At 42.9% G+C, this 27511-nt stretch overlaps 1 protein-coding gene across 3 annotated transcripts in view; it reads right to left on the bottom strand.

The window, feature by feature from the left end:
* The window catches only part of FAM222B (family with sequence similarity 222 member B), a 75184-nt gene extending 49267 nt beyond the window's left edge, over positions 1-25917 (bottom strand). Inside the window, exons 1-2 of one of the 3 annotated variants that reach the window (XM_034641834.1) lie at positions 25747-25917; positions 24156-24367 (exon numbers count right to left, since the gene is read on the bottom strand). The gene's annotated coding sequence lies outside the window, so the exon portion shown is untranslated. The remainder of the gene's footprint in view (positions 1-24155; positions 24368-25746) is intronic. The other 2 variants (XM_034641833.1, XM_034641832.1) reach the window with 2 other exon arrangements.
* Positions 25918-27511: the final 1594 nt, after the last annotated feature.

Here is a 27511-nt window from a genome sequence, read left to right as displayed (position 1 = left end):
AAGGGTTTTTTTTGTTTTGTTTTGTTTTTATTTTATTTATTTATTTGACAGAGAGACAGCCAGCAAGAGAGGGAACACAAGCAGGGGGAGTAGGAGAGGAAGAAGCAGGCTCCCAGTGGAGGAGCCTGATGCGGGACTCGATTCGGGACTCGATTCGGGAACGCCAGGATCAGGCCCTGAGCCGAAGGCAGACGCTTAACGCTTAACGACTGCGCCACCCAGGCGCCCCAGGCCTAAAGGTTTTTTGACTTGACAGTACTGCCAACTGCAAGCTTCAGAGAATACTGGCTTACTCAGAATGAAAACACAATACAAAAGATAATGGTACCTAAAAAGATCACACTGTACACTTTAATTATCTTACAATTTTGTCAATTATACCTCAAATAAGCCGGGGTGGGGGAGATAAGGGTGCCTAGCATAAGTAATACATTCCTAAAAATGTTTAGAACAGAAGCTTTGTGGAACATCTACTCTGGGAAGGCAGCTATTAAAAAGAATGGATACAGGTAAACTGCAAATCAAATTCAAAGGAACTAAAAAGAGAATATAAGATGAACCTTTACCTGAACATAAAACAGCTTAAACCAATCCCCAAGTCTACAATGAACAAGGGAGATAATGGAAGCAAATAAAAGAAAACCTAAATACACCCACAGAGGTAAAGCATCTCTAAGAAAGTAAGCGTACTCAACTGCCCTGGTGTGGAAACGGGGGAACCCCTGTTCCAGTCACCAAATGCAAAAGAAAAGCAAATAACGCCTGGATGCAACAAAAGTCTTCCCATCAAAGAGGAAAAGAGGGGCGCCTGGGCGGCACAGCGGTTAAGCATCTGCCTTCAGCTCAGGGCGTGATCCCGGCGTTATAGGATCGAGCCCCACATCAGGCTCCTCTGATAAGCCTGCTTCTTCCTCTCCCACTCCCCCCTGCTTGTGTTCCCCTTTCTCGCTGGCTGTCTCTATCTCTGTCGAATAAATAAATAAAATCTTTAAAAAAAAAAAAAAAAGAGGAAAAGAAAGCTAAGCCCTTTACTTGTTCTTGATAGAGAGAGGGAATGGGGGCACCTGGCTGGCTCAGTAGGGTAGAGCACGTGACTCTTGATCTCAGGGTTATGAGTTTGAGCCTCAAGTTGGGGGTAGAGATTACTTAAAAATAAAAATCTTTAAAAAAAAAAAAAAAGAGGGAATGAATTGTGGGAGAACTCAAATTCCAGAAAAAAGATTCAATTCCAACTTATGTAAAGCTAAGAACTTCACATCACTTTGTTTTAAAATTAGCAATACACAGGTCCCTACTGAAAAAACAATACACAAGATCCCACCTGAGCTGTCAGCAGGGTAAAGTTCTAAGCATGTCAGCAGATTATTGCTTAACCGTTTCAGTTTTTCCGTATCAGTTTCAGACATAAAAGAACCGCATCCCAAGTTTGCTCTATTGTTAACGCCGCTTTAGAGGCCAAGAAAAATTTAGTTCATCAGATTCAAATTTCAAGCATTTGCTAAGTACATTATAGGTAATGATGCCACGGATTCTATATTTATCCTCAGGTGTGGAACAAAGAGTGCTAGCTTTGCCTGAAATGGCACCATGTCCCTCCTCCAAGCCTAACTGCAGCCATCACCTAAGCCTTCATGGAAGTGGCTATACGATGTTACCTAAAATAAATTAAAATGCATTTTCAATGCTTTTTTTGCGAGTGGTTCCACTAATTGGCTATGATTCTTTAAATATAGATAAAAAATCACGACTACCAGTCCTTTTAACATTCAGCATTGTAACTGCCATAGGGTGGCATTCATACCCTCACTTGAACCAAAAAACCAGGAATGATAAAAACTCTTGTGGGGGCGCCTGGGTGGCACAGTCATTAAGTGTCTGCCTCCGGCTCAGGGTGTGATCCCAGCGTTCTGGGATCGGGCCCCACATCAGGCTCCTCCAGTGGGAACCTGCTTCTTCCTCTCCCACTCCCCCTGCTTGTGTTCCCTCTCTCGCTGGCTGTCTCTGTCAAATAAATAAATAAAAAATCTTAAAAAAAAAAAAAACAAAAAACTCTTGTGATATGAATCCTCTGAAGTGGTATTATAATAAATCCTTTAGAAATATTCTTTGGGGGCACCTGGGTGGCTTAGTCGGTTAAGCAACTGCCTTCAGCTCAGGTCATGATCTCAGGGTCCTGGGTTCGAGCCCCACATCAGGCTCCCTTTTCCGCTCCCCCTGATTGTGCTCTCTCATTCTCTCTCAAATGAATAAATAAAATCTTTAAAAAAAAGTATTCTTTGACTAAAATTTGTTTCATTGTGATTCCATAATTGTTATATTCCAGAAGTCAGGGTAGCATGTCTTTCCCCAAATCCAGAGCTATTTTTTTCTTCAAATAGTATTTATAAAAATGTATCACCTTTCTCAAAATGAACTTAGGGCCTCTAACAGCACGTTGCTAATTTTCACAACATCCCAATAAAGAACTATTATTTAGCATTTATATCACACTTTAACTTGCAAAAGTGTTTTACATTATTTTCATTAGTAGTCATGCCTCACAACCACGCATGAGCTAAACTGGTCCTGTTATCCTCATTTGACAGCTGAGAAAACTGATGTATTTGTAAGGCCAGGTCAAGCCAGTCTGTTTTTCCAAAACCAGGAACCTAACCCTTAAAAACAGTCTCATTCACTCAACCAGTGTAGTGTATCTGTATTGCTTATAACCCTAGTTTTACTAGATTCTTAGAGCACAGGAATCCATCTAAAATGGTGGTACAGAAACATTAAGTTATTACAGCACTTCAACAAAAATATACAACCACATTCAAATACAAATAGGTAAGGATTTAATAACAATGACACGGAGTTTTCAGAAATTGGTTTTCAGAAACCTCTGCGTCATTATTTGAAAATAAAAAAGGATCAAATACTTCTTTTTTTGTTTGTTTTAAAGATTTTATTTACTTATTTGTCAGAGAGAGAGAGACAGAGAGCACAAGCAGGGGGAGCAGCAGGCAGAGGGCGAAGCAGGCTCCTCTCTAGGTAAGGAGCCCAGTGCAGGGCTCAATCCCAGGACTCTGGGATCATGACCTGTGCTGAAGGCAGACGCTTAACAACTGAACCACCCAGGTATCCTGGATCAAATGCTTCTTCATTATTTTCTCCTCAATCTACTACAAACAGACTTCTAACTCCATCATTCCAATGAGTGGTTCTACTCAAGGTCAACCAATAACCTCCAGGTTACAAAATCCCATGGGTACTTCTCTGTTCTCTGAGACAATAATTAATGTAGAGACCCATTCCATCCTTGAAACATATTTACTTGGCTTCTATAACATTACTGGTTTTCCTCCTACCTCACTGGCTGCTCCTTCTCCTTCAGACCCCTCTTCTCTAGCCACAATCCATTCCTAGGCGCTCTTCTGACTGAATTTGAGGACTTCAAATTCTACCTACATGTTGATGATTCACAAGTCTATGAGTCCAGCCCAGATTTCTCCGAGGAATGCCAGGCTTTTCTAGCTAACTATCTTATAGCTCCAGTTGGTTGTCTAACAAGCATCTCAAATTTGACATGACCAAAAAAAAAATTTTTTTTTAATCACGAAATGTCTAATGCAAAGTAGTTTTTTTTTTTTAAGATTTATTTATTTTAGAGAGAGAGAGCACAAGCGGAAGGGGCAGAGGGAAAGGAAGACAGAATTTCAAGCAGACATTGTGCCAAGCAGGGAGCCCAACACGGGGCTTGATCTCACAACCCTGAGATTATGACCTGAGCTAAAACTAAGAGTCTGACACTTAATCAACTGTACCACCCAGCCACCCTGACCAAAACAAACAAAAAAAAATTTTTTTTAAGATTTTATTTATTTGAGAGCGAGAGAGAGAGCATGAGCAGGGTGAGGGGCAGAAGGAGAAGCAGACTCCCCAGTGAGCAGGGAGCCCAAGGCAGGGCTCGATTCCAGGACCCTGGGATCATGACCCGAGCTGAAGGCAGATCCTTAACCGACTGAGTCACCCAGGTGCCCCTCAAAACAAAATTCTTAACAAATATGTTCTGCCAGAGTCCTACCCATCTCAATAAATATCATCACCATTTACCTACCTAGTTGCTCCAGCCAATAATGCAGAAGTTAGGCATGATTCCTCTCTTTGTCTCACTCCCTCTAGCTGCTGCCAATCCCTAAGCAAGCCTGGGTCCACCTTCATTTCCAAAAGAAACTCCAAATCTGTCTACTTCTCTACAGGTCGTCTACCATCACTCTGGTCCAAGTCACCATCAACTCTCATCTGAATCAGTACAAGTCTTGTAACTAGTCTCTTTGCCTCTACTCTGGATCCCCCTACAATCAACCCATTTCCACACAGTAACCAGAACATTCCTTCTAATTACAAATCAACTCACATCATATCCCCACTTAAAAACCTCCAAAAAACACATTACCCTAGCTTTCAAATATCCGTGTCATCTGGTCTCTGCCTTCTTCTGGCACCATTCTTCCTCTCACCTACCATTTTCAAGCCCTATTAGCTTTATTTCTATTCCTCCAAGATACCATGTTCATTCCTCTTTAGCTTTGCATTAGAATGTCTGATCTGGTAATCTCTGAATTCTCCTAGATCTTTTTTTTTTTTTAAAGATTTTATTTATTTATTCGACAGAGATAGAGACAGTCAGCGAGAGAGGGAACACAAGCAGGGGGAGTGGGAGAGGAAGAAGCAGGCTGCTAACGGAGGAGCCTGATGTGGGGCTCGATCCCATAACGCTGGGATCACGCCCTGAGCCGAAGGCAGACGCTTAACCACTGTGCCACCCAGGCACCCCGAATTCTCCTAGATCTTAACCTGCCACACTCTCAGAGAGGTATTCCTATTCTACTCTGAAGCAGCTACCCATTCATTCTCTAAGACATCACTCTATTTTAATTCTCTGCATATTATTTATCATTAAATGGGTTTTTTTTTAAAAAGGATTTTGTTTATTTACTTGAAAGAGAGGAAGCTAGAGAGAGAGCATGAATTGGGGGGGAGGGGAAGAGGGAGAGGGAGAAGCAGACTCCCCGCCGAGCAGGGAGCCAGCCCAATGCAGGACTCAATTCCAGGACCCCGGGATCATGACCCAAGCTGACGGCAGACACTTAACCGACTGAGCTACCCAGGCGTCCTTCAATAAATGGCTTTTAAAAAGCTGTTGTCTGTTAATCCTCAGAATACAAGCTCCATAAGAGGAGGGATTTTGTCTACCTTGATTACCAGTGTATTACTAGTGTTCCACACGTACTAGAAACTCAATAAATTTGGCAGGCTTAGTTACCTCTACCCACAAAGAGCTCACAATCCAGTTGAAAAAACAAAACAACATTTAAATAATAAATGCAATGCTAGCAGGATAATAAAATGTCACAGTAGCCCAACAGCAGGAGTGATTAATTCTGTCTTGGGAACTGGGAAGACTTCACAGAAGAAATGAGCTATGAGCCAAATCCTAAAGATTAGTTAGGAGATTCAACAATTATGGGTTATGTTTGTCTGTTTTAGAAGAAGCATCCATACTGGGGCGCCTGGGTGGCACAGCGGTTAAGCGTCTGCCTTCGGCTCAGGGCGTGATCCCAGCGTTATGGGATCGAGCCCCACATCAGGCTCCNTTGAGCCTGCTTCTTCCTCTCCCACTCCCCCTGCTTGTGTTCCCTCTCTCGCTGACTGTCTCTATCTCTGTCAAATAAATAAATAAAATCTTAAAAAAAAAAGAAGCATCCATAGAGGGAAAGAAAATAGCTTGAGCAAAAATATAATGAGGAAAGGAGGAAGGAAGATGGAATCAATCATCTGCTATATATTAGGCATGGTGGATAATGAAGGGTCCTAAAGGGAAAGGGCATAAGTAATTGCACAATTTAGGAAGATCACTCTTGTGGCAGTGCGGTAGATCAACTGAAGGGGTGATAAGACTTGAGGCATACAGACCAGTTACTGCCAACTGTCCAAGGAGAGAAAAGAATGGTCTAATCCATGACTGGATGGTTGGAAAAGAAAGGCCGATTTAGATCTTCGAGGTTAAAATCAGATCTAGGAATCAAGGAGATACAAGTAATAAGGGAGAAGGAAGAAGCAAGGTCAAATCCAATGCTTCTGACTTAGGCAACTGCATGGCTATTAATAAGCAGAGCATCTAGAAGGTTTAGATTTTGTGGGAAAAATAATGAATTCCAAAGTGCCCATAAGATAATGCAGGTGGATTTTGGAAATATAGGTCTAGATCCGAGGAGAGAAAGATTTGAGTTAAATAGAGAGATTCAAATGCTGTGTCTCTGTGTATGGTGAATTACATTACCTGTGAAAAATGAAGAAGAAAAAGGTGGCTAAGAACAGAAGTCTCAGAGACATTAACATGTAGAGACTGGATAGAAGAAAAGGAGACTATGAGACTATGAGGGAGACTAAACAGGAATAAGAAGAGAAAAACGAAGTGTGGACAATATCCACAGTTTAAAGCAGCAGAGAGATGGGGTGCCTGGGTGGCTCAGTCCTTAGGCATCCAACTCTTGATTCTGGCTCAGGTCATGATCTCAGGTTTGTGAGATGGAGAGGGGCGTGGAGCCTGCTTAGAATTCTCTCTCCCTTTCCCTCTCCCTCTGCCCCTCCCTCCCTAAAAATTAAAAATTAAAAAAATAAATAAATAAATAAATAAAGCAGAAAGGCAGACAAACTTAAAAAGATAAATAAAAGAAGCAAGGGCACCTGGGTGGCTCAGTCGCTAAGCGTCTGCCTTCAGCTCAGGTCATGATCCCAGGGTCCTGGGATTAAGCCCCACATTGGGCTCCCTGCTCTGCAAGAAGCCTACTTCTCCCTCTCCCACCTCCCCTGCTTGTGTTCCCTCTCTTGCTGTCTGTCCCTCTCTCTCTCTGTCAAATAAATAAATTAATAATCTTTTTAAAAATAAAATAAAAGAAGCAGAGAGGCACGGGGCGCCTGGGTGGCACAGCGGTTAAGCGTCTGCCTTCGGCTCAGGGCGTGATCCCGGCGTTATGGGATCGAGCCCCACATCAGGCTCCTCTGCTATGAGCCTGCTTCTTCCTCTCCCACTCCCCTGCTTGTGTTCCCTCTCTCACTGGCTGTCTCTATCTCCTGTCAAATAAATAAATAAAATCTTAAAAAAAAAAAAAAAAAGAAGCAGAGAGGCAAAACAAAGGACTGAAAAGCATTATCTGGGTTTGACAATTAGGTCACCGAGCAGAGCAATTTCAGTGAAGTGGTGGGGATAAAATCAAATTACGTGCTTGAGGAATAAACAGGCTGTGAGAAAGTGCAGAGATCAGGGGGAACACTACTTTTACGAACAAAAGAGAAACTAAGCAATAACTGGGGGTAGGGTGCAGATAAAGAATTGGGGAAAAGAAATAAATACAGACAGGCACCTGGGAAGCTCAACCGGTTAAGCATCTGCGTTTGGCTCAGGTCATGGTCCCAGAGTCCTGGGATGAGTCCCACATCAAGCACCTTGCTCAGCGGGGAGTCAGCTTCTCCCTCTACCCTTCCTCCTTGCTTGTGATCTCTCTCTCACTCTTTCTCTCTCTCTCAAATAAATAAAATCTTAAAAAAAAAAAAAAAGAAATACAGACATAAAGACTGAAGATTCAAATGAAAGAGAAACAATGATACACCAAGGTCACAGAGGAATTAACAATATGGCCAAGAAAGTAAAGGCCAACATGAATATAATAAAGTCTGCAGGTGGGGAAAAAAGAAGTAAAGGTAACTTTCACCTAATAGCCTTTGAGAGAAAGGTAGGGGAGAGAATAACATTAAGGGACTAGAGATCAGCTGGATTAACAATTTGTACCAAGAGCAGGCAGATATTTAGGTGACACACAGGAGCCTAACTAGTCACCCAACAACCTCCTACTAAGAGAAATGATCTTACTTTATCTAAATAAAAGTCCTTACTTTGAAATTTGAGATGTGGTGGAAAATTAGAGTAGTTGTGCAAAAAAAGAGCAGACACGTGATCTAGAAACACTAGTAAATAGTTCAAACTGCCTCTCACAAGAAAGCAGTGGCAGAGGGAAGAGGATGGATGGCCAAGCGAGGGAGAAACACTGTTAATCAATACTGGGCCCGGTCCAGCTGCCCAAAAATCACAGCCAATATTCTCAATGTCTTACCAAATCTGAAAATCCACAACCGAGAAGCTGTAATACTAAACTTCCAAGAATTTGAAGGATGTGTCCTGCCACAATATTCTGAATGTCCAAGCTTCAGTTCATTAAGTAATCCCTGGGAGAATAGATAGAGCTTGGCTACACTTTGGATGATATTCACATATCCCCCAATTAACTTGATAAATCTCTTCCTATACTTTTTTCATGCACTGAAGTAGAGAATATATCTTTAGGTGACACAGCAGTGTCCCAGGATAGGAAGACAGTGGGGAAGGAAAGCTAGCAGCATCATGCTCATTGAGAATAAGCAAACTTAAAGTAGAAAATAAAAGGCAAAATATTCTTGAAGTCTTAAGAATCAGAGTACACAAGTGAATTTCAAAGTAAAATGAAGAAGTTCTAAAGGATCTAAAATTGCCACTCAGAGACTTTTCACTATACATTTTTTTTAAGTAGACTCTACACCCAATGTGGGGCTCAAACTCACAACCCCTAGATCGAGTCTTATGCTCTACTGACTGAGCCAGCCAGCCACCCCCACACTATGTATCTTTTAAGTTACTTAAAATATATTCAAAACAGAAATAAAATTAAGTTAAAATTTAAATATATTTAGGAAATTACATTTCTGGAATTCTTTAAAGTCTCCCTCTTCCACCCCCAAACTTTTTTTTAGTTTTACACAGTAAAATTCATTTTTTAGTGTTCAGTTCTAAAAGTTCTCATAAACATAGAGTTGTGTAACCACAATCAAGGTACAGAACAGTTCCATCACCCCCCAGAAATCTCATGATATCCCTTTGTAGTAAAACATTCCCCTACCCTTAGCCCGAGAAAATCACTCATCTGTTCTTCACTGTCCCTGTAGGTTTCAGTTTTCTAGAATGCCAAATAAATGCAATCATATAGTGAGGAGCCTTTTGAGTTTGGCTTCTTTCACTTACCATAATGCATATGAGATTCACTCATACTGTCATGTAATCACTAATATTATTACATATATAAATAGTTCCTTTTTATTGCTAAGTAGTATTCTACTGCGTGAATATATTGCAGTTGGTTTGTCCGTACTGAAGTTGAAGGATGTGCAGGTTGTTTCTAGTTTTTGGTTGAGTACAAATAAAGCTGCTATAAATATTCACATACAGGTTTTTACGTCATAGGTTGCCATTTCACTCAGATAAATACTTAGGTCATATGTTAAGTGTATGTTTTACTTAGTGAGAAACTACCACAGTGTTTTCCAAAGTTCTAGTTGTTCCACATCCCTGCCAGCCCATAATCTAGTCAGTTTTCTGTTGTTTTTTAGCCATTCTAATGGCATATCTCATTATGATTTTAACTTGCATTTCTCTAATGACTGAGATGCTGAGCACATTCTCATGCACTCACGCTATTAATCTATCTTCTCCAGAGGCACCTTGGTGGCTCAGCCGGTTAGGCAACTGACTCTTGATTTTGACTCAGGGCATGACCTCAGGGTAATGGAATCAAGCCCCACATTGGGCTCCACACTGCTGAGCATGGAGCCTGCTTAAAGTTCTCTCTCTCTCCCTCTGCACCTCCCCTACTTGCTCTCTCTCAAAAAAAGAAAAAAAAAACTATCTCTCCAATGAAGTTATTCAAATCTTTCTTTTTCTTTTTAAAGATTTACTTATTGGGGTGCCTGGGTGGCTCAGTTGGTTAAGCATCTACCTTCAGTTCAGGTCATGATCCCAGGGTCCTAGGATCAAGCCTTACATCAGGCTCCCTGCTCATCAGGGAACCTGCTCCTCCCTCTCCCTCTGCCTGCCACTCCCCCTGCTTGTGCTCTGTCAAATAAATAAATAAAATCTTTTAAATAAATATATTTATTTATTTGAGAAAGAGAGCAAGCGAGCACAGGGAGGAGCAGAGGGAGAGAGAGAATCTCCAGCGGACTCCCCACTGAGCGCAGAGTCCAATGCGGGGCTTGATCTCAGGACCCTGAGATCACGACCTGAGCTGAAGTCAAGAGTTGGAGGCTCAATCAGGGAAATACAAATCAAAACCACAATGAGATATCACCTTACGCAAGTTAGAATGGCAAAAATTAACAAGATAGGAAACAACAAATGTTGGCGAGGATGTGGAGAAAGCGGACCGCTCTTACACTGGTGGTGGGAATGCAAGCTGATACTGCCACTCTGGAAAACAGTATAGAGGTTCCTCAAGACATCAAAAATAGAGCTACTCTGTGACCCAGCAATTGCACTACTAGGTATTTATCCCAAAGATACTGATGTAGTGAAAAGAAGGAGCACCTGCACCCCAATGTTCATAGCAGCAATGTCTACAATAGCCAAACTGTGGAAGGAGCTGAGACGCCCTTCAACAGATGAATGGATAAAGAAGATGCAGTTCATATACACAACGGAATATTACTCAGCCATCAGAAAGGATGGATACCTACCATTTGCATTGACATGGATGAACTGGAGGGGATTATGCTAAGTGAAATAAGTCAAGCAGAGAAAGACAATTATCATATAGTTTCACTCATATGTGAAACATAAGGAATAGAGCGGAGGACGACAGGGGAAGGGAGGGAAAACTAGGAAGAAATCAGAGAGGGAGACAAACCATGAGAGACTGGACTCCAGGAAACAAACTGAGGGTTACAGAAGGAAGGGGTGGGGGGATGGGGTAACCGGGTGATGGGTATTGAGAAGGGCACGTGTTGTGATAAGCATGGGGTGTTATATGCAACCAATGAATCGTTGAACACTACATCAGAAACTAATGATGTACCATATGCTGCCTAATGGAACATAATAAAAAATAAAATTAGGGGCGCCTGGGTGGCTCAGTCAGTTAAGCATCTGCCTTCGGCTCAGGTCATGATCCCTGGGGTCCTGGGATCGAGCCCCACATCAGGCTCCCTGATCAGCAGGAAGCCTGCTTCTCCCTCTTCTTCTGCTGCTCCCCCCTGCCTGTGCCCCCCCTCTGTCAAATAAATAAAATTAAAAAAAAGAAAAAAAAGTCAGAGGCTTAACTGACTGAGCCACTGAGGTGCCCCTATTCAAATCTTTCACTCATTTTTTATGCTGCTGTTTGCTTCTTGATGAGCTTTGAGTTCTTTATACATTCTAGATATGGGTCTATGTGTGTCTGATATATGACTTGCAAATATTTTCTCCCCATCTGTGTCTTCTCCTTTCTTTTTTTACTTTTGTTTTTAAGATTTTATTTATTTGACAGAGAGAGACAGCCAGCGGGAAAGGGAACACAAGCAGGGGGAGTGGGAGAGCAAGAAGCAGGCTCCCAGCGGAGGAGGGAGCCCGATGCAGGGCTCGATCCTAGGACCCTAGGATCATGCCCTGAGCCAAAAGCAGGACACTTAACGACTGAACCACCCAGGCGCCCCTACTTTTTTTTCTTTTAAGGTAAGCTCCATGCCCAACATGGGGCTCAAACTCATGACGCTGAGATTAAGAGCCACATGCTCTACCAACTAAGCCAGCCAAGCCCCTTGTCTGTCTTTTCATTCACTTAACAGTATCTTTTGCAGAGTAAAAGTTTTAAATTTTGATGAAGCCCAGTTTATCAATTCTTTTTTTAGTTTTATGGATCTTGTTTTTGGTGTTGTATCTAAGACCTCTTTACCTAACTCAAGGTAACAAAGATTTTCTCCAGTTTTATTTAAAATATTTTATAATTTTCCATTTTACATTTAGGTCTGTGACCAATTTTGAGTTAATTTTTACAAATGGTATGACATATAGGTTGAGGTACATTTTTTCTTTTTTTTTTTACTTAAAGATATCTAGTTGTTCCAACAATTCATTGCTGAAAAGAGCTCTATCTTTAAATTTTTTTTAATGTATTTATTTCACAGACAGAAAGAGCACAAGCAGGGGGAATGGCAGGCAGAGGGAGAGGGAGAAGCAGGCTCTCTGCTGAGCAGGGAGCCCAATGCGGGACTCCATCCCAGGACCCCAGGATCATGACCTGAGCCAAAGGCAGACACTTAACCGACTGAGCCACCCAGGTACCCCGAGAAGAACTCTATCTTTTCTCCTTTGACTTGCCTTTGCACCTCTGTCAGAAATCAAATGGCTATATTTAATAGTGTGGGTCTATTTCTGGACTATTTTGTTCACTGATCTGTCAAACTATCCTTTCGCCAATATCAGACTGTCTTGATTATCGTACCTCTCTAGTAAGTCTTGAAATCAGGCAATATGAATCTTCCAACTTCGGTGTCCTTTTTCAAAATTGTTTTGGCTATCTTGGTCCCTCTGCCTTTCTATATAAATTTTACAATCAGCTGTCAAAGACTTTTTTAAACCTTCTGCAAAAGCGTCTACTTTTAGGTGGGGATAAGCTGCCTAGGATTACTTTAACAAAGATGATGATGATATTGTAAAGGTTGGAAATCTTATGTTTATTTTTTAAGGTTCTGATTTTTTTACTTGCACAGGTGCTCTGGGATTTCCTAAGTTGTGCAGAAGGAAAGAAAAACACTCTGTATAGTTGTGCCTGGTTGGCTGAGAGTCCATGGAGCATGTGACTCTTGATTCTGGGGTTGTGAGTTCTAGCCCCATGTTGGGTGTAGACATGACTTACAATAAAAGCAAAAAAAAAAAAAAAAAAAAATCCTTAAAAGAAATAAATAGGAAAAATAGATAGATAGATAGATAGATAGATAGATAGACAGACAGACAGACAGACAGGGGTGCCTGGGTGGCTCAGTTGGTTAAGTGTCTGCCTTCGGCTCAGGTCGTTATCCCGGGGTCCTGGAATCGAGTCCTGCATCAGGCTCACTGCTCAGCAGGGAGTCTGCTTGTTTCTTTCCCTCTATCCTTCCCCCACCCCGTTCGTGCGTGCTCTCTCAAATAAGTAAAATCTTAAAACAAAACAAAACAAAACAAAAACAAAAACAAAACAAAAAAAACCCCAAGCAAAATCTTTAAAAAAAGAAAGAAAAATACTTTGTATAAAGATATGTATTATTATATGGTACAGGGATGCCTGGGTGGTTCAGTCAGTTGAGCATCTGCCTTCAGTTGGAGTGGTGATCTCCAGGTCCTGGGATGGAGCCCCAAGCTCAGCTCCCTGATCAGTGGGGAGTCTGCTTCTGCCCCACCCCCCACTCCTGTGCACTCACTTTCTTTCACTCTCTCAAATAAATAAAATCTTTAAAAATATATATATAATAAATATATATATGATACAATAAAGTTGAAAACCCAATTCTCCTAAAAGACATGCTACTTACTTCAAATAGTGAAAATAAAAATGTTAAACTTCTTAGATTTTTTAATTTTTTTTTTCTTTTTTGCTAAAGATTTTATTCATTTGATAGAGAAAAGGTGATAGAGCACAAGCAGCGGAAGTGGCAGAGGGAGAGGGAGAAGCGGGCTCCCCGATGAGCAGGGAGCCTGATGCGGGTCGTGATTCCAGGACCCTGGGATTAGGACCTGAGCCAAAGGTAGATGCTTAACCAACTGAGCTACCCAGGTGCCTCTCTTGTGTGTTTCTTTTTTCCCAAAGATTTTATTTATTTATTAGAGAGAGAGAGGGGGAGAGAGGGAGGGCACCAACAGGGGGTGGGGCATGGGGAGAAAGAGAGAATCCTCAAGCAGACACCATGCTGAGGGCAGAGCCCGAGGCAGGGCTTGATCCCCAGACACTAAGATTGTGACCTGAGCCAAAGTCGGAGGTTTAACCAACTGAGCCACTCAGGCACTACAAACTTCTTGTGTTTTTACAAACAATGGTCCCTCTGTTGTCAGCAAGCTTCCCTCATTCCTCATCCAATTCCTACTCATCCTTCAGGTCTTACCTTGGACATTCCTCCATCCACAAGCCTTTCTTGATCCCCCAAATACAGATTAAGGGTTAACATGTTTCCACTGAACCCAGAGGTCCTCTAACATCACTCTTAATATGTTGTATTCTATAACTGACAGTTAACTTTGTTTCTCCCATCAGGACATAAACCCTGGGTGGGCAGGAGTTAACTACACTAGCTACTTCTTAGCTCCTAGCACAGAGTGGGCAATGCATAAATCTTTGTTTTGAATGACCTGTTGCTTTGAAAGACAGCAAGAAAGGAACAAAGCTGAAAAAGGGGTATCTTACTTTGCAGACAAAAAGGAGTGATAGCAGCTTTTAAAGAGATCTTCAATAAATACATGAAGAAATGGAGGACAGACATACAGATTAAAAGCTAAACAACAGGGGCACCTGGGTGGCTCAGTCGTTAAGCGTCTGCCTTCAGCTCAGGTCATGATCCCAGTGTTCTGGGATCGAGCCCCACATCGGGCTCCCTGCTCAGCAGGAAGCCTGCTTCTCCCTCTCCCACTCCCCCTGCTTGTGTTCCCTCTCTCGCTGCCTCTCTGTCAAATAAATAAATAAAATCTTTAAAAAAATAAAAATAAAAAAATAAAAAAAAATAAAGCTAAACAACAGACATGAGAAAACCATAATGTATGGATCTTATTTGGATACTGTTTCAATAAACAGTTGAAAAATTATTGGTATAACGGGGGAAATGTGAAAACCGTGAAAACCAACTAGATAATTGATGGTATTAAGAAATGCTTGTTAGGCGCGCCAGCTGGCTCAGTCAGTACAGCGTGCAACTCTTGCTCTCAGGGTTGTACGTTCGAGCCCCACACCGTGTCTAGAGATTACTTAAAAATAAAATCTTGGGGTGCCTGGATGGTTCAGCTGGTTAAGTGACTGACTCTTGGTTTCGGATCAGGTCATGATCTCAGGGTCGCAGGATCTAGTCCCACAATGGGCTGGGTGATAGGCTCCGTGTTCAGCAAGGAGTCAGAAGGGATTATCTCCCTCTCCCTTTCCCTCTGCTCCTCCCCCTGCTCAGGTTCTTACTCCCTCTCTAAAATACATAAACAAAATCTTTAAAATAAATAAATAATAAAATCTTTTTTAAAATGCTTATTGGGTCACCTGAGTGGCCCAGCTGGTTAAGGCTCAGGTAGCAATCCCGGGGTCCTGGGATCACTCGCATTGGGCTCCTTCCTCGGGGGGGGAGCCTGCTTCTCCCTCTCCCCCTGCTTGTGCTCTCTTTTTATCTCTGCCAAATAAATAAATAAAATCTTTAAAAAACTAAAAAATTCAAAATTAAATTAAACTTAAAAATGCTTGTTACTCTTTGTGGGATTTTTCTTTTAATCCTTACCTTTTAGAGATCTATACAGAAATATTTATTAATTTTTGAATCTGGGATTTGTTTAAAAATACCTAGGGTGGGTGGGTTAGTGGGTAGGAGCAACGGAGATAACACAAAATTGACACGGTTGAGGGGTGCCTGGGTGGCGCAGTTGTTAAGCGTCTGCCTTTGGCTCAGGGCGTGATCCCAGAGTCGTGGGATCGAGCCCCACAACGGGCTTCTCTGCTGGGAGCCTGCTTCTTCCTTTCCCACTCCCCCTGCTTGTGTTCCCTCACTCGCTGGCTGTCTCTCTCTGTCAAATAAATAAATAAAATTAAAAAAAAAAAAAGATTGGCACGGTTGACAATTACTGTAGCAGAGTGATAGGGATTCATTATACTCATGTCTACTTTTGCATTTATTTGAAATTTTCCATACTAAAGAGATAAAAAGAAAACCTATCTAGAGAATTAATTTTCTCTTAACCTTAACTCCCCCAAGGAAAGGGAGAAGAGGAGAAGTATGGGGAGTTAGTTAAGCCCTGAATCAAGTTGAGACCCTAGGGATGTCTGCGATTCCAAGCATTTGATTTTCCTGTCAAAGCCAGACATCCTGTTTAATGTCAGTATTAAAATGTTTAGCTAAAATCAACCAACAACTTTAGATACTCTGCATATTCCTTCCTTTCATAAAACATGTTTCTGCTTTTATTTCAAAATCATAAACTACAAAAAAAGCACCTAAATCACACCAAACTGTCCGTCCAGAAAGCAACAACAGCATGTGTATCTTTCACTTACCATCAGGTATATTTATTTCAGTTTTCAGTTCTTACACAACTGGTGAAAAAGCTAGGGGGTAGCAGACAGCTAGACAGTTAGTTGGCTTGAGTTCCTAATCCCAACTCTGAACTAACCTGGCACTGGTTCAAAACTGTCCTGTGGTCTTCAAACCAAATCTGCTGAGGTTCTAGTTCATAAAAACCATCTAGTTTCTAATCAGAGGTATTCAGTGAAATAGATTGCTTTTCCCTCCACATTTATAATAGAACTGATGTTAGACAAGGCAGTTTTTGGAGCACCTGGCTGGTTCAGTTGGTAGAGCATGTGACTCTTGATCTCAGTGAGTTCAAGCTCCACATTGGGTATGGAGCTGGAAGGAAGGAAGGAAGGAAGGAAGGAAGGAAGGAAGGAAGGGGAAAGGAGGGAGGGAGGGAAAGGAAAAAAGAAAAAAAAGAAAGGAAAGGAAAGGAAAAAGGAAAGAAAAGGAAAGGAAAGGAAAGGAAAGGAAAGGAAAGGAAAGGAAAGGAAAGGAAAAAAAGAAAAGAAAAGAAAAGAAAAGAAAAGAAAAGAAAAGAAAAGAAAAGAAAAGAAATTTCACTGGGGAGCCTGGCTGGCTCAGTTGGTAGAGCATGCAACTCGATCTCAGGGTCATAAGTTCAAGACCCATGTTGGGTAGGTGTAGAAATTACATAAATGAATAAATTTAAAAAAATTTTAAATGGAAAAATAGGGCACCTGGGTGGCTTAGTCGGTTAAGCATCAGCCTTCAGCTCAGGTCATGATCCCAAAACTTTGGGATCAAGCCCTGTGTCCGGCTCCCTGCTCAACAGGGAGCCTGCTTCTCCCTCTCCCTCTGCCTCCCCTCTCTGCTTGTGCGTGCACCCTAAATATGATGTGAATGAACATATAAAGCAACTGGAACACAGACTCACAAGGTAATCACACTGACTTTAACTCTTACTTATACTCAAATGATTTCTAGATCTGTATCTCCACTCTGAACTTTTCTACTAAACTCAAGACCCAAACATCCAGAAGCCTATTGGACATTTGCTCCTGGATTTTCCTGACACCTCAAATCTAATATACCAAAATCAAAATCATTTTCCCTCAAATGTAACACCGTCTTACCCCTGTATTTCCTACCTTGGTTAATGACATCACCATCCACTTAGTTGCCCAAGCAAGCAATTTCAAATCCATCTCTGATAACTCCTTCTCCCTTACACACTCCCCAACATAAAGTCAGTAAGATCCTCTGGTCAGTCTCCTTAAAAGCTCTTTAACCTGTCTACAGTTCCACCGTTTACTACTGTAATTGAGATCTTCAATATCTCTAAAGTGATCATCACACCAGTCTCGTTACCAACTAGTCTCCCTACAGCCAATTTCACCCTTGAAAATCTAACTTCCACACTGCCAACAGTGTTACTTTTCTTACACAGTGATATGACCATGTTCCTTACCTGGCTTAAAACTCTCCAATAACTCCCTAGTATCTACAAAATAAAATTCAGACCCCTCACCAAGGCCATCCACAATGGGGCTCCAACTCATCTTTCACCTCACTTCTTTCCATTCCTTCCTCATGCCCCATGATCTAGCCACATTAAACCACTGGCCCACATGTCCATACTCATATACCTTGGTACCCTTGTGCAAGCTGTTCTCTGTATTTGAAACACTATCATCTCTAATTCTTTTTTGCTGAAGCAGCCAAATTTTTTTTTTTTAAAGATTTTATTTATTTATTTTACAGAGATAGAGACAGCCAGCGAGAGAGGGAACACAAGCAAGGGGAGTGGGAGAGGAAGAAAGGCTCATAGCAGAGGAGCCTGATGTGGGGCTCGATCCCACAATGCCGGGATCACGCCCTGAGCCGAAGGCAGACGCTTAACCGCTGTGCCACCCAGGCGCCCCAATGAAGCAGCCAAATTTTATTCATCCTTTAAAACCCAAATGACTCTGAGGCGCCTGGGTGGCTCAGTCCCTTGAGTGTCGGACTCTTAGTTTCAGCTCAGGTCATGATGTTAGGGTCGGTAGATCAAGCCCGGAATATGGCTCCCGGCTCAGCAGTCTGCTTGAGAGTCTCTCTCCCTCTGCCCCTTCCCCACTGCACACTCTCTCTCTAAAATAAATAAATAAATCTTTTTAAAAATTAAAAAATAAACAAACACATTAATTAAAATCTTTCAAAAAAATGTGCACTCTTTAGGGGCACCTGGCTGGCTCAGTTGGTAGAGCATGCAACTCTTAATCTTGGTGTCATGAGCTCAAGCCCCATGATGAGCGATGATGAGCATAGGCCTCTAAAAAATAAAATGCACTCCTTACAAACAAGGATTATGTTATTCATACTTTAACTCTAGTGCCTAACACAATGCCTAACACACAGTAGGCACTTGAATGTCTGCCGAATTTGACTGCTGAAAAGGTCAACTCTAATATTTTTTAATGATACCAGAGACCAAAAAGCTTAAGACATTCAAACCTAGTTTTGGTTTACTGGTGAAAAGAAAAAGACACCACACAAACTCATGCTCATGCTATTTCTAGTTTTTCATATTTTTCCCTACTAGCTTCAGGGTTAGTTGCCAGAAAATTAGTAATTAAGTCTTTTAAACCACTCCTTAAATGACGTATATTTTCCCATGAAACAGTACAATACACTGTTTACTAAACCACCATTTTATAATTGAACCTTAAATCTGGCAACTTACTACCCTCCTTGTATTAAATGCATTTTTAGGGGCACCTGAGTGACTCAGTCAGTTAAGTGTATGACTTGGTCTCAGCTCAGGTCTTGATCTGTCAGGGTCGTGAGTTTAGGCCCCACACTGGGCTCCACACTGGACATGGAGCCTACCTAAAAAAAACAAATAGGGGCACCTGTGTGGCTCAGTTGTTAAGCCGCTGTCTTCGGCTCAGGTCACGATCCCAGGGTGCTGGGATTGAGACCGGCCTCTGGCTTCGTGCTCAGCAGGGAGCCTGCTTCTCCCTCCCTCCACTTCCCCTGCTTGTATCCCTCTCTCACTGTCTCTGTCAAATAAATAAATAAAATCTTTTAAAATAAATAAACAAACAAATAAATGCATTTTTAGGGGTACCTAGCTGGCTCAGTTGGAAGGGCACGTGACTCCTGATCTTGGGGTTATGAGTTCAAGCCACACGTTGGATACAGAGATTACTTAAATAATTGAAACTTTAAAAAGTAAATAAGTAGGGGCGCCTGGGTGGCACAGCGGTTAAGCGTCTGCCTTCGGCTCAGGGTGTGATCCCGGCGTTATGGGATCGAGCCCCACGTCAGGCTCCTCTGCTGTGAGCCTGCTTCTTCCTCTCCCACTCCCCATGCTTGTGTTCCCTCTCTCGCTGGCTGGTCTCTATCTCTGTCAAATAAATAAATAAAATCTTTAAAAAAAAAAAAAAAGTAAATAAGTAAAATAAAAATAGGGACGCCAGAGTGGCTCAGTTGGTTGAGCATCTGCCTTCTGTTCAGGTCATGATCCTGGGGTCCTGGGATCAAGCCCCGCATCAGGCTCCCTGCTCGGTGGGAAACCTGCTTCTCCCTCTCCCTCTGCCTGCCCCCCCCCGCTTGTGTGCTTTTTCTCTCTCTCTCTCAAATAAATAAATAAAAGCTTAAAAAATAAATAATAGAATAAAATGCATTTTTTAAAAGATTTTACTTATTTGAGGGGCGCCTGGGTGGCACAGCGGTTGGGTGTCTGCCTTCAGCTCGGGGTGTGATCCCGGCGTTGTGGGTTCGAGCCCCACATCAGGCTCCTCTGCTGTGAGCCTGCTTCTTCCTCTCCCACTCCCCCTGCTTGTGTTTCCTCTCTCGCTGGCTGTCTCTATCTCTGTCAAATAAATAAATAAAATCTTAAAAAAAAAAAAAAGATTTTACTTATTTGAGAGACAGAAAGAGAGCGTGAGCACAAGCAGTGGGGAGGGGCAGAAAAAGAAGCAGACTCCTCACTGAGCAAGGGCACCCGACTCAGGGCTCAGTCCCAGGACCCTGGGATCATGACCTGAGCCAAAGGCAGATGCTGAACTGACAGAGTCACCCAGGTGCCCCTAAATGCATTTTTAATAAAGAAAATTTAGCAGTTTTCCTTTTGAGTTGCATTTCTTGTCATTCTAAGTTACAAAGCTCTAAAAGGGACATAATCAAGACCTTGATAGGCAGTGAAAAGACAGAAATAGATTAAACACTTCTCTGCTGAGAAAGCATTCACCTCTCACCATAAGTACAGTGACTTCACACTTACCCCCACTCTGGTCAGCTGTGAAGCTTCAACCCTTCCTCTGGCCACTTTGCTTCTCACACTACTCTCACTTCCCATTTTATTATATTAGTATCATCTTTTTAGAGTTGTTATTACGTTTTAGGAGTTGAAATCCAAGAATTAGGCTCATAACTCTCCTGAAAATATTCCAAGCTTCCTGTCCTGCTCTGCTGCATTATACAATGTTACTCTGCCAAAGTCTTAGCTCATTTCCTCCTCCTCCTTGCCCTGAAATGGCGGTACACGTCAATAATGCCCTCTCCCTTCCCACTTTCAGACTTTACTATCTGCGTGGAATGCCCCATCCTCCTGGTCCATCTGTGAGGGCATTATCACACAGGTTATGCAAGGGGCCTTTACTGACAATACCTGCACCCAGCCTTCCATTAACTCTCACAAGTTGTACCTCCCTCTAGCAGAGCACTTACTGTATTTCATCAATTTTTTAAAAGATTTTATTTATTTATTTGAGAGAGAGAGAGCGCGCATGCACATGCACAAACAGTGGAACCGCAGGCAGAGGGAGAGAGAGGACTAGGTTCTCCGCTGAGCAGGGAGCTGGAAACCAGGCTCGATCCCAGGACCCTGAGATCATGACCTAAGCCCGAAGGCAGACACTTAACCGACTGAGCCACCCAGGTGCCCCTGTATTTCATCAGTCTAAGACATACTTTCCTTCTCACATTTCTCTGAAAACAGGACATACCTTACAACTGAAGGTATGCCAGTCTCATTAGAAGCATTTCTTTTTTCTTTCCTGTTAAAGTAATTGCGAGCCTTACAATCATTGGCATCACAGATCTGATGAAATAAGGTATTACAGTCTGTAATGATTACTTTACATACTTTGTTTCCTTTGCTAAACTGTGAACTGAGAGGGCAGGGGCTACATTATAAACATCTCTGACCAGCATAGATTTGGGCACAAAAAGAGTGTGCATCCAACAAATACTAGTTGCACAGTATTTATTTAGCATTTACTAAGTATTAAGTACTATCCTAAACATTTTACATGAACTTACACAGTTAACCCTCACAACAACCCATGCAGTAAGTACAGTTATTATAGATGAAGAAACTGAGGTAAAGAAACATAGGTAAGCTCATTCAAAGAGACACAAAGTTGCAGAAGATTTGAACTCACGTTTGCCAGTTATGATTTATATTGTTGGTTATAATTTTTCCATTCAGCAAGTATTTTTTTAAAGATTTATTTATTTGAGAGAGAGAGAGAGACCAAGCACAGCCGAGAGAGCCAGGGGAGAGGCAGAGGGAGAGGGAAAGAATCTCAAGGAGACCCCTGTTGAGTACCGGCCCAATAGGGGCTCGATCTCACAGCCCTGAGCCGAAATTAAGAGTCAGACGATTAACTGGCCAAGCTACCCAGACTCCCTCCACCCCGATTCAGCAAATATTTAATGAGCAATTACTCGTAGGACAACTATGCACTGTGCTAAACACTGATAAGCAAAACCTAGTCCTCAAGAGGCGACTCTGAACCACAGATACATTCTTGAATCCTTCATCCTCCAAACATCAGAACCACCTATAAATTCACTAAGTTAAATCTACTTTCCTCTTTACTTTTACTTTTTAACATCTTCTCATATAGCCCTCCTTTAAAGTTTTTACCGCTCTGTCAAGAACCAAACAACTGACAAAAAACAAACAACAAAAAACCTTTGTGCTCAATTTTCAGCAGCTGTGAAAATATCACAAAAGACACTTCAGTTAAGGAATAGATGGCAAGATCAAAAGGGCTCTAAAGGAACAAAGATTCTGTTCACAAGCAAATATTCAAAGTAAAAAAGAGAGAGGTAAAAACACCGTAGTTTTGTTTTTATTTTGTAACACCATAATTTTGTTTTTAAATAGACTGTTTTAAGAAGGCTTCCCCTGGGACACCTGAGTGGCTCAGTTGGTTAAGGGTCTGACTGACGCTTGATCTCAGGACCTTGAGCTCAAGCCCTGAGTTGGGCTCCACGCTGGGCGTGGAGTCTACTAAGTAAGTAAGTAAATAAGCAAATAAATAAATAGTTTCCCCTGAGGTATGAGATAGTTTTTTAAAAATTCTTAATTTCATCAGAATAGGGGTGCCTGGGTGGCTCAGTCAGTTACGTGTCTGCGTTTGGCTCAGGTCATGATCCCAGGGTTCTGGGATGGAGCTCTGCTGATCAGGGAGCCTGCTTCTCCCTCTCCTCTCTGCTATTGCTCTATCTCTGTCTCTCTCCCTCCAGAAAAGAAGGGAGAGAAGAGAAGAGAAGAGAAGAGGAGGGGAGGGGGGGAGGGGAGGGGAGGGGAGATGGAAGGAAAGGGAGAAGGGAAGGGAAGAGAAAGGAAAAAAGAAGAGAAAAGGAGGAGGAGAATAAAGAGGGAGAGAACAAAAGGAAAAGTAGCAGATTACATATGGCCCATGATGCCTAAAACAAGATTTTGCTGACCCTGGTGTAGACTCCAGAGGAAGAAGGATGTCATATGGTCCATTTCCACAAGGAATTTATAACCTAATGGGGAATGCCGGAATGTGTCTGTCAGGATTCAGAGAAGCAGAAGCCCTATGAGTGCTATGTGATNAAAGAAAAGAAAAGAAAAATTTTGTCAGAATAAAAATAAGCTAGTAACTATTAATTCCTTTTATTTTAGCTATTTCAGAGATTCATGAGAAGTCCTTACATCCCCACTTTGTTTTGTTGTTAGAATATTTCATTTTTTTAAAGATTTGTTTATTTGGGGGCACCTGGGTGGCTCAGTCAGATAAGCGTCTGCCTTTGGCGCAGGTCATGATCCCAGGGTCCTGGGATCGAGTTACACATCAGGCACCCTGCTCAGCCTGGAGCCTGCTTCTCCCTCTCCCTCTGCTGCTCCCCCTGCTTGTGCTCTCTCACTATCTCTGTCAAATAAATAAATAAAATCTTTAAAAAAAATAAAAAATAAAAAACAAGGATATATTTATTGGAGACAGAGAGAGTGCAAGCACAAGCAGGAGGGGAGAGGGAGGGAAAGCATCCCAAGCAAACCCCCCCACTTGCTGAGCGCCCTGCAGGTTTTGATCTCAGGACTCTGAGATCACGACCTGAGCTGAAACCAAGAGTCAGACCCTTAAGGGACTGTGCCACCCAGGCACCCCTTTGCATCCCCACTTTAGACAGATTGCTCACACAACAGGTCAAAGCACTGACCATGCCCTTTATCTCCCCCAGGGGAAGACTCTGCATTTGGTAACAGTCATCTACTACATAAAAATAACCACAAATAGGAAAAAGAATAGAGAAAAGGACAGGAAATTCTCATCACAGCTGAACAAACCTCCATCATTTTAACATAACACAAGCGGCATTATGGACTTGTTTGAACCGATGGAAATTTCCAGTAGAGGGAAAAATACATTACCAAAATTAAAAATAAACGTCCAATTACTAAAATAAAATAAGACAACCAGGCCAGCTCTAACATTTTATACCTCTACTTCATCTTCCATGTGGAAGTCAAAAACAGAATAAATTTGCATTCTGTAAATGACCTATGACAAGAGTAACAAGTGCTTTCTTTTTAAAACTACCCTTTAAAAAAAAAAAAGGATAATCGGTGCTATGGTGTTATGGATAGTTACTGGGAGAGCTAAGGAACTAGAGCAAAAAATTAAAAATAATGTATCACTGTGCATTTCCAGGAAAGAGAGGTAAAACACGTTTTACCAGATGGAGAAGTTAAAGACAACCAGGGTTCATTTCCCCCATTCCTATAAAATAATTCACTGTTCTTATCTGTGAATCTTCAAGGATCTAGTACAGCCACTCCCTACCTTTGCTCAGATGAAAGACAAATCACTCACTAATTTCCAAAAGGCCTCGCCATTTCAAGCTTTCAATCAATCTTCATAGCCAACAAAGCTGAAGCATCCGTCTCCTTTTGTCCTTTTGAAAGAAGTTTCACCTCTTTGAAAAGCTGTGGCTAGAAAGTCATTTTCTCTCTCTAGAAGCACACGGTTTAACTCTGTCCTCTGCTTTGTCTACCCTAAATAAAAACAAGAACAAAAACAAAGCCTCAGGAGTGCTCCTTCAGCCTCTCAGAAAAGAACCAGCCACCTCTTGGGCTCTTGCACAGCTGCTTCTGTCTTTCTCCGAGAGACACTCCACCCTGGAGGTTCCCACGCAGGGTAACAAAAAGTGGAGCTGAAAAGCTGCTATATGCTTATCTGACCTCCAAAATAGAGACAGGGCCCTAGGGCAACCAGAAACTCCCTTGCAAAAGAAAACTTTTTTTACAATTTAAAAATAACAAATTGTATTTGCACATCCCTCATTGTGCGGCCCTCCCAGCTTGTCTCAAACTAGTTTTCTCGACTCATAATAAAGCACAATAGTACCAACTGTGTTACAAGACGAGGAACGTGAGTGAGCTATGTTCTGAAAGCATTAAACAGATTGGCCCTCCATTCTCTATTTCCTTCCTCTTGAGTAAGGAGCTACACACCATTTGTAAAAATGCCCAAGAGTATGGTATTTTTCCTACACAAGTCTGATGGCTAATTAGTCACATCGCAAACTGGTATTTTTGCACATGATCTACCGTGCCTACGTAGAACGCACATATGCGCCTAGTGAGGTTTTACAAACAATATGCTTCGTTCGCCTTGACAAAGAAATCAATCATTGTATTAATAACGGTAAGGTCGAAAATCCCGTAATATTGTTGGTGATACAGTACCATCGGCATAGTACCTACAATTTACAGTTTTCATCAACAATCTCAACCACATCCATGATGCTTGCCAGAGCCCATTGAGGCGCTGCATCTCTCAGAGGTTCAGAAAGGTTAAGTGGGACCTGCCCAAGGTTATCTATCAGCTTTATCAATGGTGGACGTGGTTTCGAACCTGTCAGACTCTAAGCCCCTAGCTTTTTTCCCTAGATCCCTCCCAGCTTTAAACAGAGGGCTCCTGACTCCCATCCTCCACCCAGAAAAGCCCATGACTCCGGGCGACTGGCCCTTCCCTGCCTGGATCAGAGTTAGCTTCTTCAGCTCCAGCAGGGCTTTCATCCTCCACCACCCTCCCCCCGCGACCATTCTCTGAAAGAAGCGGAAAGGGAGAGGCGACCGAAAGCTCCTGGGGGAAGGGACGATGACAAACGGGGAAGCGCGGGACACTGCCCCTGCCGTGGGCTCCTTCACTCTGCAGCACTCACCTCCTCCCCTCCGCCAAGCTGCCCAGCCCTGGCGCGGGCGATCCGGCCACCTATGCCCCAAATTCTCCCATCATCACCTCAAACTGTCCCTCCCCCACGCCCCTTCGCCTCCGACAGGCAGAGCCCACCCCCCCCAAGCCGAGGTATCCTTCCACCAGGCCACCCCTCTTCCCTCCCGCCGCCCACCCCTCTTCCACCATCACTCACTGTCGGTGACTGGGCCCGGCCCTCATGGCTGCTCCGTTGCCGCCCGCCGCCGCCACCGCTGCTCCACGCCCCGGCCGCTCAGTAGCCGCCGTTGCCGTCGGGACTCGCCGGGAGCCGCTCATGCGCCTGCGCAGCCTGGAGTGCCGGGGCCCTCTACGGACGCCCGCGCCTGCGCAACCCGCGCCGAGGCGTCTTCCTCAGTGCCTGATGCTCTGGATCCCCGGGTCTCAGGTGGACATGGCTGCTGGCCTCGAGGACTGGTTAGGCTTACAGGCTTTGACGGCTGACCCTAGGTCCAAGGCCTCTGGATTACCTTGCCTAGGTTACTAAACGCTTGGACCGCGATGCCTGTAAGGAGCCACAGACATAATAATACTTTTAAGATTCTGGATCCTACTTGCACTTAAAGGCCTGAATGCAGGTGCTGTCAGGTGACTGATGATGAGCTTGGGATTTCTTTTCAAGAAGACGATCACATCTAGAATGCATTGGGGCTAATTGTGTAAAAGGAACTTTGACATCCCAGAACACACTACTGGCCAGGAGGTGCTCAGAAGCCCCAAGGATCTTGTCAAGGCGGTGACTGCACTAAACTTTGGGACAATAAGTTCAGTCTGTTTATCAAGCGCATACCGTTTATTGGACAAAAATGTTCTAGGCATCTCATATGTGCCATCGAGGGACTTGCAGGCTAATAGTCCCCTACTTTTCAGCTCTCACTATGAAGCCTGGCCCTTGTGCAAACTGGTAAACAAAAACTAGACCTTTAGCCCATGGAGACCCAACCATCAGCTCCAAGATCATTGTGCTGCCTTGGCATAGCCAAACAAAAGACTAGGCTTAATTGAGTCTTGGAAATTCGGTATAGACTTGACAACTGAGAGCAGTGCACTGCAGTAGAAGGGAAGAGGAGACACAGGACTAAACTCTCTCCTTACTACCATGACCCCCATCCCATCTCCAGCCCAGCCTTCCCTCTACAGTTCAGAGTTTGGAGAGATAGGGACCAAGATAAAATGTGAGGAAAAAAAAAAAAGATCAAAGGGGGGGGCAGTTCCAAGGTGTTAAATTCTTTGTACTTCTAGAGAAAGCAAAAGCTACTCCTGATCTCAGGATCTGACATGAATGTTTAAATTCCTAATTAAGATTAAGGAAATTTTTTCCTCATTTTGGAAAGAAGCAAGAATAGGCCCAACAGTAAAGTTTGAGAACGCTGAAAATGGAGTGTCACTAGTATTCCTAATTATAGATTGCTGATTAAAAATGTATACAGGGGGGGCGCCTGGGTGGCACAGCGGTTAAACGTCTGCCTTCGGCTCAGGGCGTGATCCCGGCGTTCTGGGATCGAGCCCCACATCAGGCTCTTCCGCTATGAGCCTGCTTCTTCCTCTCCCACTCCCCCTGCTTGTGTTCCCTCTCTCGCTGGCTGTCTCTATCTCTGTCAAATAAATAAAATCTTTAAAAAAAAAAAATGTATACAGGGGACGCCTGGGTAGCGCAGTCGTTAGGCGTCTGCTTTCGGCTCAGGGCGTGATCCCAGCGTTATGGGATCGAGTCCCACATCGGGCTCCTCCGCTGGGAGCCTGCTTCTTCCTCTCCCACTCCCCTTGCTTGTGTTCCCTCTCTCGCTGGCTATCTCTGTCAAATAAATAAATTAAAAATCTTTTTAAAAAAATGCATACAGGGGCGCCTGGGTGGTGCAGTCGGTTAAACATCTGACTCTTGGTTTCGGCTAGGTCATGATCTCAGGATTGTGAGATTGAGC

The sequence above is a fragment of the Ailuropoda melanoleuca genome, chromosome 13, assembly GCF_002007445.2.
Source record: "Ailuropoda melanoleuca isolate Jingjing chromosome 13, ASM200744v2, whole genome shotgun sequence".
Taxonomy (NCBI): Eukaryota; Metazoa; Chordata; class Mammalia; order Carnivora; family Ursidae; genus Ailuropoda; species Ailuropoda melanoleuca.
This window is presented reverse-complemented; position numbering and strand designations above follow the sequence as displayed.